The 20,235-nt window shown below is 44.7% G+C and overlaps 1 protein-coding gene and 1 pseudogene across 1 annotated transcript in view; both read right to left on the bottom strand.

The window, feature by feature from the left end:
• Positions 1-8,617, bottom strand: part of LOC135055143 (perilipin-2-like) — a 76,694-nt gene extending 68,077 nt beyond the window's left edge. Inside the window, exon 1 of the mRNA XM_063958847.1 lies at positions 8,599-8,617. The gene's annotated coding sequence lies outside the window, so the exon portion shown is untranslated. The remainder of the gene's footprint in view (positions 1-8,598) is intronic.
• The window catches only part of LOC135055152 (perilipin-2-like), a 165,077-nt pseudogene that overhangs the window by 91,875 nt on the left and 52,967 nt on the right, over positions 1-20,235 (bottom strand).

The raw sequence follows: 20,235 nt of genomic DNA, 5'->3' as shown, positions 1-20,235 counted from the left end.
CCTGGTACGGTTGGTGTAATGGTTAGCATTACTGCATCACAGTACTGAGGTCATGGGTTCGGTTCCCACCATGGCCCTAACTGTGTGGAGTTTGTATATTCTCCCCAAACTTGTGTGGGTTTCCTCCCACAATCCAAAAATATACTGGTAGGTTAATTGGATCCCAAAAAAATTAACCCTAGTGTGTATTTGTGTATGTGTACATGTGGTAGGGAATATAGATTGAAAGCTCCACTGGGGCTGAGACTGATGTGAATGGCCAAATATTTTTTAGAAAGCGCTGCGGAATATGTATGTGCTATATAAATAACTGGTAATAAATAAATAAAGTTCATAAAGGTCCGATACTACAATCCGGTCACGTTGGAAAAAAATAAAATAAAAAAATCTAAAAACAAAATGTAATAAAATAAATTGTAGCTAAGGTGTTTGAACTCTTGCGCTACGAAATAAAATGGTAACAATCACTCTTTTTCCCCTAAGCATATTTAAAATTGTCTCTTTCTGTGCCAACCCTCGTACGCTTCGCCATTGCGTTGTTAATTTAGCCGCAGCCATATATAGAGAAATTGTGCCAGTGTAATCTGAACTTGTAATTCTTAAATGCACCTAATTCATTCTTATGTTAAATTGAATTGTCTGCACACCTGAGGGTGTAACTTAATGACTGTGGACTTGGGAAATATATAGCGTGCGGCAGGGTGCAATACGGACTGACGGCCTCCGGGTGGCAGCAGAGAGAGGGGAACGATGACTGGTCCTTGCAGAGCAGCTGTCTCACTCATAAGCACACTTCTCTGCTAGGAGGGTAATTTAGAACAATTACACCAATTATTATTGCTTTTCTAATTAGTGTTTTTCCTACAGAATTAGCTGAGTGTTTATTAGAAGTCGCACGCTGCCAACAGTTTAACCGCTACCACGCCAGGATTAATTTAACATAACATTTTTTTGTTTGTTTGTTTTTTTAAAATGTTTTTATTTATTTATTTTCCCTCTTATAAGGTCCTTGCATAAAAGCATTGATTAAATATTAATTTTGCTTTGCTACATTTGCCATTAATTTTTAACTAGCTTTATGTCTTCCTTAGAAGATAGTGTGTTAAATCCAGGCCTTTCGGAAATTGAGTAAGTCTCTTTGCCCCGTCATAAAAGACCCATTGTATTTGTTTTGTAATTTACAGGGAGGAAATTCAAGAATACGATATATTAAGTGAGTTATTCCTGTGGTTGAGATAAGGAGCCACTTCAGCTCCTTCACCGATCTCTAAGTCCCTGGACATAAGATCCTTGTCCATGCTTAAAGGAAACTATTATCCAGATACGTTGGTTTTAAATAAGATGTGTAATAGTGAGTATAATTAAACTCTGCAATTAATTTGATTAGAAACAAGATTATTTCTAGTACAGCCACTCGATTATCAGTATACAGACTGTAGTCACGGACCAAACCTCTTCACCATCAGCTTATGCAGCATTCTGTATTAGATATATATATATATCCAGACTCAGATCCCATGTCACTCCCACATCAAGGCCGAATGTCATCCTCCTGGCGTCGGATTCTCGCGGGACTTTTATTCTATGAAAGGCGCCATGGACGGGACTCGGACCATTTCACACAAATGCATGCTGCTGTTTGCTGCGCTACACTCTGTTGTAATGATGTGCTGTGTCCAGATTCATAAGTGTTCTGGGCTCTATAGTGGTTGTGTATGGTTGCACACTGCATGCTGCTGTATGCTGTGCTGTACTATTATTTTATTTATTTATTAACAGTTTCTTATATAGCGCAGCAAATTCCGTTGCGCTTTACAATTTGAAATAACAATAACAAACTGGGTGATAACAGTCATAGAGGTAGGAAGGCCCTGCTCGCAAGCTTACAATCTATAGGGAAATAGGCATATGTACACAAGGAAAGGTGCTATCTATTGCATAGAATGAGAAGACATGTGAGGATGTGTGTGGACTGTAAAGAGTGGATGTAATTTGATAGGAAGGTTTATGAAAGTTATGTGGGCGGTTCAGGAATTTGATACGCTTGCCTAAAGAAGTGAGTTTTGAGGGAACGCTTGAAGGTTTGGAGACTAGAGGAGAGTCTTATTGTGTGTGGTAGGGCATTCCACAGGGTGGGTGCAGCCCGATGAAAGTCCTGCAGTCGTGAGTGGGAGCGAGTAATGAGTGTGGATGAGAGACGCAGATCTTGCGAAGAGCGAAGAGGTCGGGTTGGGAGATATTTTGTGATAAGCGAAGTGATGTACGTTGGTGTAGTTTGGTTAATGGCCTTGTGTGTGAGTAAAAGTATTTTATATTGAATGCGGTAGAGTACAGGTAACCAATGGAGGGACTGACAGAGTGGATCTGCAGACGATGAACGTCTAGCAAGGAAGATAAGCCTCGCCGCTGCATTCAGAATGGATTGTAGTGGTGAGAGTCTTGTTTTGGGAAGACCAGTTAGGAGACTATTGCAATAATCAATGCGGGAGATAATAAGAGCGTGGATTAGAGTTTTAGCAGTGTCTTGTGTAAGGTATGGTCGTATTTTGGATATGTTTTTTAGATGCATGTAACATGATCTTGAGACAGATTGAATGTGGGGAACAAAGGACAGATCAGAGTCAAGGATGACACCTAGGCAGCGAGCTTGTGGGGTAGGGTAGATAGTCGAGTTTTCAACAGTGATAGAGATATCAGGTTGGTACCTACTATTGGCCGGTGGAAATATAATTAACTCTGTCTTTGAAATATTAAGTTTGAGGTGGCGAGATGTCATCCAGGATGAGATGGCAGAAAGGCATTCAGTGACACGGTCCAGTACAGATAGGGACAAGTCAGGGGAGGATAGGTAGATTTGAGTATAATCTGCGTACAGATGATACTGAAAACCAAAAGAGCTGATTAGTTTACCAAGAGATGAGGTATAGATAGAGAAAAGCAGAGGACCCAAGACTGAGCCTTGCGGTACTCCAACTGAAAGAGGTAGCGAAGAGGAGGTAGATTCAGAGAAGCGAACACTGAAGGAGCGATTAGATAGGTACGAGAGGAACCAAGAAAGGGCTGTGTCTTTAAGACCTAGGGATTGTAGTGTCTGTATGAGAAGAGAGTGGTCTACAGTGTCAAATGCAGCAGATAGATCTAGAAGAATAAGTAGTGAGTAGTGGCCTTTAGACTTCGTAGTGACCAAATCATTAACCACTTTAGTCAGTGCCGTCTCTGTGGAATGTTGGGAACGGAAGCCTGACTGAAGTGGGTCCAACAAAGTGTATGAGTTAAGAAAGTGTGTGAGTCGAGTGTAGGCAAGTCTCTCAAGTAGCTTAGAGAGACAAGGGAGCTGAGAGATAGGGCGGTAGTTTGAGAGAGCATTAGGGTCAGAATTTTGTTTTTTTTAAATGGGAGTAATCACTGCATGCTTGAAGAGTGAAGGAAAAATACCAGTAGAGAGAGAGAGATTACAGATGTTAGTTAAGGTAGGGATGAGCACCAGAGACAGAGCTTTACTTATTTGTGAGGGTAAAGGATCAAGAGGAGAGGTAGTAGTGAAGCAGGATGAGAAGAGTGATGATACTTCATCTTCATTTGTGGGATCAAATGAAGAAAGTGTGCCAGAGGGTTCAGGTACAGAACGGAGCAGGTCACTGGCTGCCGAAGAGCATACCATTTCATCTCGGATCTTATCAATCTTCTCCTTGAAGTAGGAAGCAAGATCCTGTGCCTTGATAGTGGCTAGTGGGGTAGGTGCGGGAGGATTCAGAAGTGATTTAAATGTATTAAAGAGTCGTTTGGGGTTAGAGGCTTGAGCAGAGATAAGAGTTTGGAAATATGTTTGTTTGGCAGTGTCCAGGGCATTTTTATAAGAATGGTAGACTGTCTTATATGTGAGGAAGTCACTTGAAATACGAGATTTACGCCACTGACGTTCAAGTTTTCGTGTGAGTTTTTGTAGTTGTCTTGTTGATTTGGAGTGCCATGGTTGACATCTAGGCCTACGTGGAGTGTGATGGGTAGCTGGAGCCACTTCATCAAGGGCTAGTTCTAGAGTCTTATTAAGGTGTGATACAGCCATCTCAGGAGAGGTGAATGCAGAAATAGGTGAAAGCAGTTGTTGGAGTGAAGTGGAAAGTTCTTGAAGATTAATTACTATGGTGTAATGATGTGATGTGTCCAGATTCATAAGTGTTCTGGGCTCTATAGTGGCTGTGTATGGTTGCACACTGCATGCTGCTGTATGCTGTGCTGTACTATGGTGTAATGATGTGCTGTGTCCAGATTCATAAGTGTTCTGGGCTCTATAGTAGCTGTGTATGGTTGCACACTGCATGCTGCTGTATGCTGTGCTGTACTATGGTGTAATGATGTGCTGTGTCCAGATTCATAAGTGTTCTGGGCTCTATAGAGGCTGTGTATGGTTGCACACTGCATGCTGCTGTATGCTGTGCTGTACTATGGTGTAATGATGTGCTGTGTCCAGATTCATAAGTGTTCTGGGCTCTATAGTGGCTGTGTATGGTTGCACACTGCATGCTGCTGTATGCTGTGCTGTACTATGGTGTAATGATGTGCTGTGTCCAGATTCATAAGTGTTCTGGGCTCTATAGTGGCTGTGTATGGTTGCACACTGCATGCTGCTGTATGCTGTGCTGTACTATGGTGTAATGATGTGCTGTGTTCAGATTCATAAGTGTTCTGGGCTCTATAGTGGCTGTGTATGGTTGCACACTGCATGCTGCTGTATGCTGTGCTGTACTATGGTGTAATGATGTGCTGTGTTCAGATTCATAAGTGTTCTGGGCTCTATAGTGGCTGTGTATGGTTGCACACTGCATGCTGCTGTATGCTGTGCTGTACTATGGTGTAATGATGTGCTGTGTCCAGATTCATAAGTGTTCTGGGCTCTATAGAGGCTGTGTATGGTTGCACACTGCATGCTGCTGTATGCTGTGCTGTACTATGGTGTAATGATGTGCTGTGTCCAGATTCATAAGTGTTCTGGGCTCTATAGTGGCTGTGTATGGTTGCACACTGCATGCTGCTGTATGCTGTGCTGTACTATGGTGTAATGATGTGCTGTGTCCAGATTCATAAGTGTTCTGGGCTCTATAGTGGCTGTGTATGGTTGCACACTGCATGCTGCTGTATGCTGTGCTGTACTATGGTGTAATGATGTGCTGTGTTCAGATTCACAAATGGCTGTGCTCTATAGTGACTGTGTATGGGGGCACACTGCACGCTGTTGAATGCTGCGCTATACTCTGCTGTAAATTGTATCGTGTGGCCCGCTTTACCCTAGAGCACTTTGTGTACATGCACCTATAAGCCCTGTGATACACGCAGTTTCAACTGAGCTGCAAGTTAAAAATACAAAAAATAAATAAATATAGATATGAGTATATAAATTGTACTTTTTGGTGCACTTTACACTGGTGAACTTTGTTCACATGCTTCTATAAGCCCTGTGGCTTTATGCAAAAACAAAAAAATTAGAAATATATATAGATCTACTGGTTGTACTGTTTGGTGTGCTTTACCCTGATGCCCTTTGTTCAAAGCCCTGAGTCTAAAAATAAATAAAAATAGAACAGTACAAACTATATATGTGTGTATATATATATATTATGTATATGTATATATATATATATATATATATATATATATATATAGTTTGTACTGTTCTATGCACTGTACCCCAGTACACTGTGGTAATGTTTCATAGGTGTGCTATAAACTGCTGTGTTTGTGCCGCTGCCCTGTAGCTCAGTAACCAGCCGGCTCGCAGCAGCCTATGGCCAATATTGGTGAAAATAATATTGTGAGCTGTGAGGTGGTTAAAATTGACTGGACATTTATGTCATTGAGGTTAATAATACTCTAGGAACAAAAAAAGGCCCAAATTATGTGAATTTAGCTTTTTTTTGTACATTTTTGAAAAAATATCCAAATCCAAAAACACAGCGGTTTGGCAAATCCAAATCCATAACAGGAGGACGAATCAGAGTCAAATCCAAATCCATAACGACGAATCAGAGCCAAATCCAAATCCAGCAAAAATGGTCTGGTGTACATCTCTACTGATGACCAATTTGATATCCGGATCCCTCAGCCCAGTGGTTCCCAACCTCGGACCTCAAGGCACCCTAACAGTACAGGTTTTAAAGATATCCATTGCTCAGCACAGATGGTTAAATCAAATTTACTGAGGTACTAATTAATCACAGTACCCCCCCCCCCCCTATTTAGTGTGTACTTTCCAGTGATAACTTTGGAAAGATGTCACTGAGCAGTGAAAGTAAAGACTCTGACATTGTACTATCTTCTGCCCATGCAGCACCTGAATATCACTGGGTGTTAGCTGCATAAGGTAAGCAGGGGGCCCGTAGATGGAGGAGATGAGGCCACAGTACATGGGACTTCTCCCCAGCATTAATTTGTCCCTGCTCCTATTGTAGTCCTTTGGCATCTGCTCCTGTTACTTGCATGGGGAGGGAGCGGCATCTCGCTTGTGGCCGACTTAGATTCACCAGACGCATTTTAAGTTTTAATATACGTGATACGTTCAGCTTTGACTGAACACATTTCACTGTATTTTTTTTGTTATACTTTTTTAATAATGTGCCCCTTTGGAGTACACCTGATCAACAAATGTCAATCAACAGATGCTATGGTCTACCTTCAGCTGAAGAGTGAGGACTGGGGCTTTGATTGACCTCTCATAGAAGGTTTGGTGTTTAGCAGTTTATCAGAGAGTTATTTCTGTTGCTGGGGTGGTTTATGTATTTATTTAATCTTGGGAATCCTAGTTCCTGATTCATATATCCATTCCAGCAGTGTAATCACAGGGCCGTAACTAGGGGGGTGCAGACAGTGCTTGGCACACAGCACATTTGCACACAGCACAACAGCTGCAGTGCTGGCACATACATAGTCTTAGGGTCTCCACCCCATATGCTCCGCCCCACCTCCTCTCCTGCAGTGTGTGAAGAGGGACTTCCGGGAACAGGAGCCACTGCTGCGGCTCAGCGCTAGGGGCAAGTAATGTAAGCATAGCTGCTACGTGGGAACAGACACACATGCACAAACACACTCTCTCTCCTCACTGACCCTGCACCACCCTGCACACACACACTCCTCACTGTAACTACACCCTGTTCACTGACACCACACACACACGCACACTGATCCCTGACACTACACTCTGCTCACTAATGCTACACACTGCTCACACACTTTGTTCACTGTCACTACAACCTGTGGGGGGAAGGGATTGATAAGAAGGAGGAATGACGTGGAGGAGGAGGACTGAGGTGTAGGGGCTTTACCTGCCATTATGTGTAGGGGCTCTAAATGGCATACTGTGTATAAGGGGCTCTACTGTGGTGTAATGTGTGTAAGGGGTTCTACCATTTCTCATGATTAACACTATCAATGGACTAGAAACTGGTGACCGTTTACTGCCTCCTGCTTGGTCATAGTGCAGTGATAGGCTGAGGACTGGCCCACAAAATGGCTGCCTCCACTGGGCATTGTACCATAGTTTGCAGTAAGCAATGACATATGGTTACAGCTTCAGCAAAATGAAATTTGCATTCAGTTGAAACATGCACTAGATAATAACTAATGAGCTGGCACACAAAAAAAGCTAATTAAAGGTTTCGGAGTGATCCCAGTAGTAATTTCCTTTTTTCAGCGCCTAGTTCGGGCCTCTTCCTGTCTATTTTTGCTCTTTGCTGTTGAAGTTCGAGGCTCCAGCATTGCCTGAGCTCTGCTCATTGCTGTCCTCCAGGGGGAGAACCTTGCTGGGGAAATGCGCAATTAATAATTCAGAAATCATAATTGCTAATTATTAAAACAATGATACCCTATTTCATGGCCTACTTTTGTGTGTTCCTTTTCTTAAATAACAGCAGTGTAAGTTACTTGCAGAAATCTAGCTGATATCTCACAAGTCTTAGTTAAATATGATAGTAAATGTCATTACAATATTAATAGGCCATTAAAACACTCACGGGCATATTTAATAAAAGTAGTCTAAGTAGAACACACAGTGTAACCCATAGCTACCCTACTTACATTGGTGCCCTGAAGTGGGAGGGGCTTTATGACGTAAGTCACGTCACTGAGTTCAGCCCGCGCCCCAACTTCTCAGAGCTCCTTCCCCCATTGCGTTTTCAAGAAAGAGGATGAAAAAAATGTGGCAATTAATTATCGTACTCTGTAACCTCTTAATACCCTTTCTGCTACTTTTTTTATTAACTCTCTGAGGCAATTGCAAAATGGGGCGTACGTCTGTTGGTGGAGGGGTGTGTTTTGCATGTTTTTGCACTGCGCATTATTTGGAACTTAGAATACCCACCGATTTGCAGTCATGGAGGTACTGAGGGGGAAAGGACAAATCTATGAGGTGTGGCCACACCCCTTTGAAAAAAATCAATGATATATACTATGCAAAGGGAGGCTCTCTTCCTACTCAACAGCTAAATTGGCGACTCAGATAAGCCAAAGTAATTAGTACCGACCTCCCCACACACTTTTGGCAACCCTGTTTGCAATGCAGAGTCAAGCAATTTGATTGCATCTATACTTACAACTACAGATACTTACCGACTTCCCCGAAAGCTGCAGGAAGCTCCCGATTTTTCAGTAAGTCCCCTGGGAAGAGTGGGTGGACCTCCACATCCTGCCCACTTCCTAGTGAGATGAGCAAAATGGGGAGATTATACCGGAAATTGTGGCTCTATAGGGAGGGGATGGGGCTAAAACGACTCAAATCACATCATTTTTGCTCTGCCCCCTCCCCACGGACCCGCAATCTGCGGCATGTTGCACTGATGGGGGTGTGTGGCCTAATGACGTGAGAGCCTGACCCCATCCCATGAAGTGATTAGAGCTGTGGTTCTCAAACTGTGTGCCGTGGCACCCTGGGGGGGTCCTGGGTTGGCAAAACCAGTGCTGGTGGCTGCCAATCATAAAATATGTGGACAAACAGAAGTAAATTGTGTCCACTGCCACTCAACTGAACCTAAGGATGACATATAAACATAATTTACTTAATTTAATATTTCTTTCTAAATTTCTCAATAAGAAACTCTTGGACTAGGGGTGCCGTGAAAAAAATTCTGATACTCTAGAGCGCCGTGATTCAAAAATGTTTGGGAACCACTTGATTAGGGGCATCTCCTCTGCGCACTACTCCTGGACATTAACATTGTTGACATCAGTTACTAGAGGAAATATCAGGAGGGTTAGGGATAGAGGTTTGTGTTTAGGGTTAGGGATAGGGGAAATATACTTACTGTAATGCAGGAGACATTGACAGCTGGGATCTGGAAGACGCCACTAGAGTGGCTGCAGCTGCCAGGAGCAGGTTACTCCCACAGGGCCACCAGGATGAAATGTCAACATTCTAACATGTTGACAATTCATCATTGTCTATATTATAAATGTTGATATTTCTTCCCCAACCCATCCCCATGGATATAAAACTATGATTAGATGATAGAGCCGATGTAAGAGACCACTGAGCACTGGAAGTGACCATGGATATAGTAAGAGTAGATGATAGAGCCGGAGGAGGAGACCACTGAGCACTTGAACTGACCATGTATATAGTAAGAGTAGAAGCCAGAGCTGGAGGAGGAGACTGCTGATTACTGGAAGTGACCATGTATATAGTAAGAGTAGATGATTTAGTCGGAGGGGGTGACCACTGAGCACTGGAAGTGACCATGTATATAGTAGGAGTAGATGATAGAGCCAGAGGAGGTGACCACTGGGCACTGGAAGTTACCATGTATATAGCAAGAGTAGATGATAGAGCCGGAGGAGGTGACCACTGAGCACTGGAAGTGACCATGTATATAGTAGGAGTAGATGATAGAGCCAGAGGAGGAGACCGTTGAGCACTGGAAGTGACCATGTATATAGTAGGAGTAGATGACAGAGCTGAAGAAGGAGACCACTGAGCACTGGAAGTGACCATGTATATAATAGGAGTAGATGATAGAGCTGGAGGAAACCACTGAGCACTGGAAGTGACCATGTATATAGTAGTAGTAGATGATAGAGTTGGAGGTGACTGCTGAGCACTGGAAGTGACCATGTATACAGCAGGAGCAGGTGATAGAGATGGAAGAGGAGACCACTGAGCACTTGAAGTGACCATGTGTATAGTAGGAGTAGATGATATAGCAAAAGGAGGAGACCGCTGAGCACTGGAAGTGACCATGTATATAGCAGGAGTAGATGACAGAGCCAGAGGAGAAGACTGCTGAGCACTGGAAGTGACCATGTATATAGTAGTAGTAGATGATAGAGTTGGAGGTGACTGCTGAGCACTGGAAGTGACCATGTATACAGCAGGAGCAGGTGATAGAGCTGGAAGAGGAGACCACTGAGCACTTGAAGTGACCATGTGTATAGTAGGAGTAGATGATATAGCAAAAGGAGGAGACCGCTGAGCACTGGAAGTGACCATGTATATAGCAGGAGTAGATGACAGAGCCAGAGGAGAAGACTGCTGAGCACTGGAAGTGACCATGTATACAGTAAGAGTAGATGATAGAGCCGGAGGAGGTGAGCACTGGAAGTGACCATGAATATAGTAAGAGTAGATGATAGAGCCGGAGGAGGTGACCACTGGTAGTGACCATGTATATAGTAAGAGTAGATGACAATGCCAGAGGATGAGGCCGCTAAGCACTGGAAGTGAGTGACCATGTATATAGTAAGAGTAGATGATAGAGCCAGTGGAGGAGACCGCTGAGCACTGGAAGTGACTATGTATATAGTAAGAGTAGACGATAGAGCCGGATGAGGTGACCGCTGATCACTGGAAGTGACCATGTATATAGTAGGAGTAGATGACAGAGACGGAAGAGGAGACCACTGGACACTGGAAGTGACCATGTATGTAGTAGGAGTAGATGATAGAGCTGGAAGAGGAGATTACTGAGGACTTGAAGTAACCATGTGTATAGTAGGAGTAGATGATAGAGCAAGAGGAGGAGACCACTGAGCACTGGAAGTGACAATCTATACAGTAGGAGTAGATGATAGAGCTGGAGGAGGTGACTGCTGAGCACTGGAAGTGACCATGTATATAGCAGGAGTAGGTGATAGTGCCGGAGATGGAGACCACTGAGCACTGGAAGTGACCATGTATACAGAAAGAGTAGATGACAGAGATGGAGGAGGAGACCACTGAGCACTGGAAGTGACCATGTATGTAGTAGGGGTAGATGACAGAGCCAGAGGAGACCACTAAGCACTGGAAGTGACCATGTATATAGTTACAGTAGATAATAGAGCCGGAGGAGGAGACTGCTGAGCACTGGAAGTGACCATGTATACAGTAGGAGTAGATGATAGAGCCAGAGGAGGAGACCACTGAGCACTGGAAGTGACAATCTATACAGTAGGAGTAGATGATAGAGCTGGAGGAGGTGACTGCTGAGCACTGGAAGTGACCATGTATATAGCAGGAGTAGGTGATAGTGCCGGAGATGGAGACCACTGAGCACTGGAAGTGACCATGTATACAGAAAGAGTAGATGACAGAAATGGAGGAGGAGACCACTGAGCACTGGAAGTGACCATGTATGTAGTAGGGGTAGATGACAGAGCCAGAGGAGGAGACCACTAAGCACTGGAAGTGACCAAGTATACAGTTACAGTAGATAATAGAGCCGGAGGAGGAGACTGCTGAGCACTGGAAGTGACCATGTATACAGTAGGAGTAGATGATAGAGCCAGAGGAAGAGACCACTGAGCACTGGAAGTGACCATGTATACAGTAGGAGTAGATGACAGAGTCGGAGAAGGAGACCGCTGAGCACTGGAAGTGACCATGTATATAGTAGGAGTAGATGATAGAGCTAGAAGAGGAGACCGCTGAGCACTTGAAGTGACCATGTGTATAGTAGAGGTAGATGATAGAGCTGGAGGAGGTGACCACTGAGCACTGGAAGTCACCATGTATATAGCACGAGTAGATGATAGAACGGAGATGGAGACCACTGAGCACTATAGGTGACTATGTATATAGTAAGAGTAGATGACAGAGCTGGAGGAGGTGACTGCTGAGCACTGGAAGTGATCATGTATGTAGTAGGAGTAGATGACAGAGCCGGAGAAGGAGACCACTGAGCACTGGAAGTGACCATGTATACAGTAGGAGTAGATGATAGAGCCAGTGTAGGAGACTGCTGAGCACTGGAAGTGACCATGTATGTAGAAGAAAAATTTACGCAAATACGCACATTAATGGCCAGATTCAGAGTTTCACACAACTGAGCGTGCGCCGTGGCCTGCGTACGAAACTCACAGTAATTGCGTGCAATCACGGCTGTATCTCACTTGCGGTTTAGAGATGATTATTGGGAAGCAAGTTTGTCAGTAATTGTCCCATGAGCGGTTAGACAGAGATGTCGGCTGCTCCTGAGGTGCACGCAGTCAGAAATCTGTCCGAGACGCCTCTCCTGTACAAGTACAGAGCTGGCTCAGATAATAGTGATGGCGGCCGCTCTTACAAGCAGAGGGCGGCGGCGGTGCAGTTGCATCGATGCAAACAACTCTGGATACATCCAGATGGCCTCATGGATTTCCAGTCTCTGGAAGCGTCCACAATTGCGACCACTTGAGGCGCGGCTGTGAATGATGACCTAAATCTGCAGCATCATAGACAAACCTTCCAGATTTCTCGTCATATAACTTTTTTTTATCTTTTTTGCAGACCCACAGATATATTGTACTGAATTTATCCAACAGCCCCGAATCCTGCTCAAGCAACACTAAGTTCTCCCAGCAAGCAGATGGCTCTGAAGATTCAGTCTATTAATCTACAAATTATAGCAACAGATGTTATCATAGGTTTGCATTCAAAATAAAACATCTAGCCCATTGTTTTCACTCCCTAGATGGACCATGAGCAAACAACGCAAGTATGATGCCGTCATTAATTCGGAGTAGTAAACAAGTGACAATCGGCAGGGAGCGTGCCAGGCTAGGCTGACATTGGAACTACTGGGGGATGTTTCGGTTGCAGTTGGCAATGATCAGGCTCGTGGACAGCAGGTGCTTACGAGGAAAAGCAGAAACGTCTCCGGAGTTTTGTTGGAAGGCAATTTAAAGGTCACAAAATAGCCGATTGCAGCCTCCGTCCTAACAGCGGTATCCATGTTAAATTGGGGCTTGTAATGAGGTTCTGCTGCAGGAGCGAAGTTCCCGACAGCTATCCCCAGTCTCCTCTCCGCATAGCGGTGCCACGGCTAACAGGAAGACCAGGCATTATTGATGCGCTTGCCTGGGGGACAGCAGCAAATAATGGATGTGTGATAGAGGCCATGCTTTGTCATCAAACCAGAGGCTTGAGAGATGGCTTACTGCAATATTATCAGTCATCCTTTGATCAAGATGTAACGCCACTGAGGAATTTTCTGTCGTTCTCTTTTTCTATCCTAACAACTCCGAAATGTAACTATTCTGAGACAGGGAGGGGAACAGGGGGAAAAAAGCTGTTTGGAACTTATTGTGTAGAAGTCGCCTACGCAAACCGGTGGCTGCCATATTGGGGGCATTATCCAGCCTATCAGTAACTAGGGACTAGCAACATCGCCGACCCACTCCCATCTACTCTCAAAGATTACCATTAGGAATAGTTTTTTTGGGGGCTATGATGCCCCTTCCCACATGATATATATATATATATATATATATATATATATATATGGGTTCAGTATGATTTACCGACGGACACAAAACAGACGGTCATAATCCTTCAGTCAAAATACAGACATGGTCAAAATACCGACACTCATTATGCCGACCTGTTCAAAATGCCGGCATTGTCAAAATACGACATTTGAAATGCTGACATGTCAAAATGCTGACATGAGTTTTCTGGGGGGGCGTTGCATCGATGTCAACATAGGTCGACATGGACACCATCTAAGTGTACCACATCACCTCGCATGGCTCGCGGCTTTGGGCATGGTGCATCGCTGTGCTCAGCACACTATTATATTCCCCCTCCAGGTCCGCTGGGATGGTAAAGTATGAACAAGCCTGTTTTGGGGCAAAAGTTCCTTCAAACCGCATGTTGTCATTTTGACATGTCGGCATTTCAATTGGCAGTATTCTGACTATGTCGGCATTTTGAACATGTCGGCATAACAAATGTCTGTATTTTGACTGTGTCGGCATTTTGATTTTTGGTCAATGACTATCAGGTTTATGACCGTCGGTAAATCAACTGCACCCCAAAATAAACATACATTTATAGAACACCCACATTTACAGTAGAGATGAGCGGGTTCGGTTCCTCAAAATCTGAACCCGCCCGAACTTCAGTTTTTTTTACACGGGTCCGAGCGACTCGGATCTTCCCGCCTTGCTCGGTTAACCCGAGCGCGCCCGAACGTCATCATCACGCTGTCGGATTCTCGCGAGGCTCGGATTCTATCGCGAGACTCGGATTCTATATAAGGAGCCGCGCGTCGCCGCCATTTTTCACACGTGCATTGAGATTCATAGGGAGAGGACGTGGCTGGCGTCCTCTCCGTTTATAGAGATTCGAGAAGAGAGTGAGACAGAGAGAGATACAGTAGTAATTTGGGGAGCATTAGGAGGAGTACTACTACTACTAGTACTTGCTGAAGTGATAGAGAGAGATAGTGTGACTGTATTATCTGACTTGTGGGGGAGACACTGACAGTGGGGAGCAGTTAGAGTCTGAGAGCAGGACTCAGGAGTACATATAACGTACAGTGCACACTTTTGCTGCCAGAGTGCCAGCCACACTGCCATTGTTTGTGACCACACTGACCACCAGTATAATATATATTGTGATTGTCTGCTTAGGACTCAGGAGTACTACTTGCAAGTTGCTGATAGTGTGACCAGTGACCTGACCACCAGTTTAATAATCACCACCAGTTTATGAGTTTAATATATATTATATATATATATATATAATTGTATATAATATATATATAATATTGTATACCACCTAGCACCTACCCGTGTTTTTTTTTTTTCTTTCTTCTTTATACATACTACTATAGTAGCTTACTGTAGCAGTCTGCGGTGCTGCTGAGCTGACAGTGTCCAGCAGGTCCGTCATCAGTCATTACATAATAAATATATAATATATACCTGTCCGGCTGCAGTACTAGTGATATTATATATACATATATATTGATTTCATCTCATTATCATCCAGTCTATATTATCAGCAGACACAGTACGTTAGTCCACGGCTGTAGCTACCTCTGTGTCGGCACTCGGCAGTCCATCCATAATTGTATACCACCTACCCGTGGTTGTTTTTTTTTTCTTTCTTCTTTATACATACTACTATAGTAGCTTACTGTAGCAGTCTGCGGTGCTGCTGAGCTGACAGTGTCCAGCAGGTCCGTCATCAGTCATTACATAATAAATATATAATATATACCTGTCCGGCTGCAGTACTAGTGATATTATATATACATATATATTGATTTCATCTCATTATCATCCAGTCTATATTAGCAGCAGACACAGTACGGTAGTCCACGGCTGTAGCTACCTCTGTGTCGGCACTCGGCAGTCCATCCATAATTGTATACCACCTACCCGTGGTTGTTTTTTTTTTCTTTCTTCTTTATACATACTACTATAGTAGCTTACTGTAGCAGTCTGCGGTGCTGCTGAGCTGACAGTGTCCAGCAGGTCCGTCATCAGTCATTACATAATAAATATATAATATATACCTGTCCGGCTGCAGTACTAGTGATATTATATATACATATATATTGATTTCATCTCATTATCATCCAGTCTATATTATCAGCAGACACAGTACGTTAGTCCACGGCTGTAGCTACCTCTGTGTCGGCACTCGGCAGTCCATCCATAATTGTATACCACCTACCCGTGGTTGTTTTTTTTTTCTTTCTTCTTTATACATACTACTATAGTAGCTTACTGTAGCAGTCTGCGGTGCTGCTGAGCTGACAGTGTCCAGCAGGTCCGTCATCAGTCATTACATAATAAATATATAATATATACCTGTCCGGCTGCAGTACTAGTGATATTATATATACATATATATTGATTTCATCTCATTATCATCCAGTCTATATTAGCAGCAGACACAGTACGGTAGTCCACGGCTGTAGCTACCTCTGTGTCGGCACTCGGCAGTCCATCCATAAGTATACTAGTATCCATCCATCTCCATTGTTTACCTGAGGTGCCTTTTAGTTGTGCCTATTAAAATATGGAGAACAAAAATGTTGAGGTTCCAAAATTAGGGAAAGATCAAGATCCACTTCCACCTCGTGCTGAAGCTGCTGCCACTAGTCATGGCCGAGACGATGAAATGCCAGCAACGTCGTCTGCCAAGGCCGATGCCCAATGTCATAGTACAGAGCATGTAAAATCCAAAACACCAAATATCAGTAAAAAAAGGACTCCAAAACCTAAAATAAAATTGTCGGAGGAGAAGCGTAAACTTGCCAATATGCCATTTACCACACGGAGTGGCAAGGAACGGCTGAGGCCCTGGCCTATGTTCATGGCTAGTGGTTCAGCTTCACATGAGGATGGAAGCACTCAGCCTCTCGCTAGAAAAATGAAAAGACTCAAGCTGGCAAAAGCACCGCAAAGAACTGTGCGTTCTTCGAAATCCCAAATCCACAAGGAGAGTCCAATTGTGTCGGTTGCGATGCCTGACCTTCCCAACACTGGACGTGAAGAGCATGCGCCTTCCACCATTTGCACGCCCCCTGCAAGTGCTGGAAGGAGCACCCGCAGTCCAGTTCCTGATAGTCAGATTGAAGATGTCAGTGTTGAAGTACACCAGGATGAGGAGGATATGGGTGTTGCTGGCGCTGGGGAGGAAATTGACCAGGAGGATTCTGATGGTGAGGTGGTTTGTTTAAGTCAGGCACCCGGGGAGACACCTGTTGTCCGTGGGAGGAATATGGCCATTGACATGCCTGGTGAAAATACCAAAAAAATCAGCTCTTCGGTGTGGAAGTATTTCAACAGAAATGCGGACAACAGGTGTCAAGCCGTGTGTTGCCTCTGTCAAGCTGTAATAAGTAGGGGTAAGGACGTTAACCACCTCGGAACATCCTCCCTTATACGTCACCTGCAGCGCATTCATAATAAGTCAGTGATAAGTTCAAAAACTTTGGGTGACAGCGGAAGCAGTCCACTGACAACTAAATCCCTTCCTCTTGTAACCAAGCTCACGCAAACCACCCCACCAACTCCCTCAGTGTCAATTTCCTCCTTACCCAGGAATGCCAATAGTCCTGCAGGCCATGTCACTGGCAATTCTGACGAGTCCTCTCCTGCCTGGGATTCCTCCGATGCATCCTTGAGTGTAATGCCTACTGCTGCTGGCGCTGCTGTTGTTGCTGCTGGGAGTCGATCGTCATCCCAGAGGGGAAGTCGTAAGCCCACTTGTACTACTTCCAGTAAGCAATTGACTGTCCAACAGTCCTTTGCGAGGAAGATGAAATATCACAGCAGTCATCCTCCTGCAAAGCGGATAACTGAGGCCTTGACAACTATGTTGGTGTTAGACGTGCGTCCGGTATCCGCCGTTAGTTCACAGGGAACTAGACAATTTATTGAGGCAGTGTGCCCCCGTTACCAAATACCATCTAGGTTCCACTTCTCTAGGCAGGCGATACCGAGAATGTACACGGACGTCAGAAAAAGACTCACCAGTGTCCTAAAAAATGCAGTTGTACCCAATGTCCTCTTAACCACGGACATGTGGACAAGTGGAGCAGGGCAGGGTCAGGACTATATGACTGTGACAGCCCACTGGGTAGATGTATGGACTCCCGCCGCAAGAACAGCAGCGGCGGCACCAGTAGCAGCATCTCGCAAACGCCAACTCTTTCCTAGGCAGGCTACGCTTTGTATCACCGCTTTCCAGAATACGCACACAGCTGAAAACCTCTTACGGCAACTGAGGAAGATCATCGCGGAATGGCTTACCCCAATTGGACTCTCCTGTGGATTTGTGGCATCGGACAACGCCAGCAATATTGTGTGTGCATTAAATATGGGCAAATTCCAGCACGTCCCATGTTTTGCACATACCTTGAATTTGGTGGTGCAGAATTATTTAAAAAACGAGAGGGGTGTGCAAGAGATGCTGTCGGTGGCCAGAAGAATTGCGGGACACTTTCGGCGTACAGGCACCACGTACAGAAGACTGGAGCACCACCAAAAACAACTGAACCTGCCCTGCCATCATCTGAAGCAAGAAGTGGTAACGAGGTGGAATTCAACCCTCTATATGCTTCAGAGGTTGGAGGAGCAGCAAAAGGCCATTCAAGCCTATACAATTCAGCACGATATAGGAGGTGGAATGCACCTGTCTCAAGCGCAGTGGAGAATGATTTCAACATTGTGCAAGGTTCTGATGCCCTTTGAACTTGCCACACGTGAAGTCAGTTCAGACACTGCCAGCCTGAGTCAGGTCATTCCCCTCATCAGGCTTTTGCAGAAGAAGCTGGAGACATTGAAGGAGGAGCTAACACAGAGCGATTCCGCTAGGCATGTGGGACTTGTGGATGGAGCCCTTAATTCGCTTAACAAGGATTCACGGGTGGTCAATCTGTTGAAATCAGAGCACTACATTTTGGCCACCATGCTCGATCCTAGATTTAAAGCCTACCTTGGATCTCTCTTTCCGGCAGACACAAGTCTGCTGGGGTTGAAAGACCTGCTGATGAGAAAATTGTCAAGTCAAGCGGAACGCGACCTGTCAACATCTCCTCCTTCACATTCTACCGCAACTGGGGGTGCGAGGAAAAGGCTCAGAATTCCGAGCCCACCCGCTGGCGGTGATGCAGGGCAGTCTGGAGCGACTGCTGATGCTGACATCTGGTCCGGACTGAAGGACCTGACAACGATTACGGACATGTCGTCTACTGTCACTGCATATGATTCTCTCACCATTGAAAGAATGGTGGAGGATTATATGAGTGACCGCATCCAAGTAGGCACGTCACACAGTCCGTACTTATACTGGCAGGAAAAAGAGGCAATTTGGAGGCCCTTGCACAAACTGGCTTTATTCTACCTAAGTTGCCCTCCCACAAGTGTGTACTCCGAAAGAGTGTTTAGTGCCGCCGCTCACCTTGTCAGCAATCGGCGTACGAGTTTACATCCAGAAAATGTGGAGAAGATGATGTTCATTAAAATGAATTATAATCAATTCCTCCGTGGAGACATTGACCAGCAGCAATTGCCTCCACAAAGTACACAGGGAGCTGAGATGGTGGATTCCAGTGGGGACGAATTGATAATCTGTGAGGAGGGGGATGTACAGGTTATATATCGGAGGATGATGATGAGGTGGACATCTTGCCTCTGTAGAGCCAGTTTGTGCAAGGAGAGATTAATTGCTTCTTTTTAGGTGGGGGTCCAAACCAACCCGTCATTTCAGTCACAGTCGTGTGGCAGACCCTGTCACTGAAATGATGGGTTGGTTAAAGTGTGCATGTCCTGTTTATACAACATAAGGGTGGGTGGGAGGGCCCAAGGACAATTCCATCTTGCACCTCTTTTTTCTTTAATTTTTCTTTGCGTCATGTGCTGTTTGGGGAGTATTTTTTGGAAGGGCCATCCTGCGTGACACTGCAGTGCCACTCCTAGATGGGCCCGGTGTTTGTGTCGGCCACTAGGGTCGCTTATCTTACTCACACAGCTACCTCATTGCGCCTCTTTTTTTCTTTGCGTCATGTGCTGTTTGGGGAGGGTTTTTTGGAAGGGCCATCCTGCGTGACACTGCAGTGCCACTCCTAGATGGGCCCGGTGTTTGTGTCGGCCACTAGGGTCGCTTATCTTACTCACACAGCTACCTCATTGCGCCTCTTTTTTTCTTTGCGTCATGTGCTGTTTGGGGAGGGTTTTTTGGAAGGGCCATCCTGCGTGACACTGCAGTGCCACTCCTAGATGGGCCAGGTGTTTGTGTCGGCCACTAGGGTCGCTTAGCTTAGTCATCCAGCGACCTCGGTGCAAATTTTAGGACTAAAAATAATATTGTGAGGTGTGAGGTATTCAGAATAGACTGAAAATGAGTGGAAATTATGGTTTTTGAGGTTAATAATACTTTGGGATCAAAATGACCCCCAAATTCTATGATTTAAGCTGTTTTTTAGGGTTTTTTGAAAAAAACACCCGAATCCAAAACACACCCGAATCCGACAAAAAAAAATTCGGTGAGGTTTT

The sequence above is a fragment of the Pseudophryne corroboree genome, chromosome 1, assembly GCF_028390025.1.
Source record: "Pseudophryne corroboree isolate aPseCor3 chromosome 1, aPseCor3.hap2, whole genome shotgun sequence".
NCBI classification, from domain to species: domain Eukaryota; kingdom Metazoa; phylum Chordata; class Amphibia; order Anura; family Myobatrachidae; genus Pseudophryne; species Pseudophryne corroboree.
The sequence above is the reverse complement of the archived record's forward strand: the minus strand, read 5'-3'. Positions and strand labels throughout refer to the sequence as shown.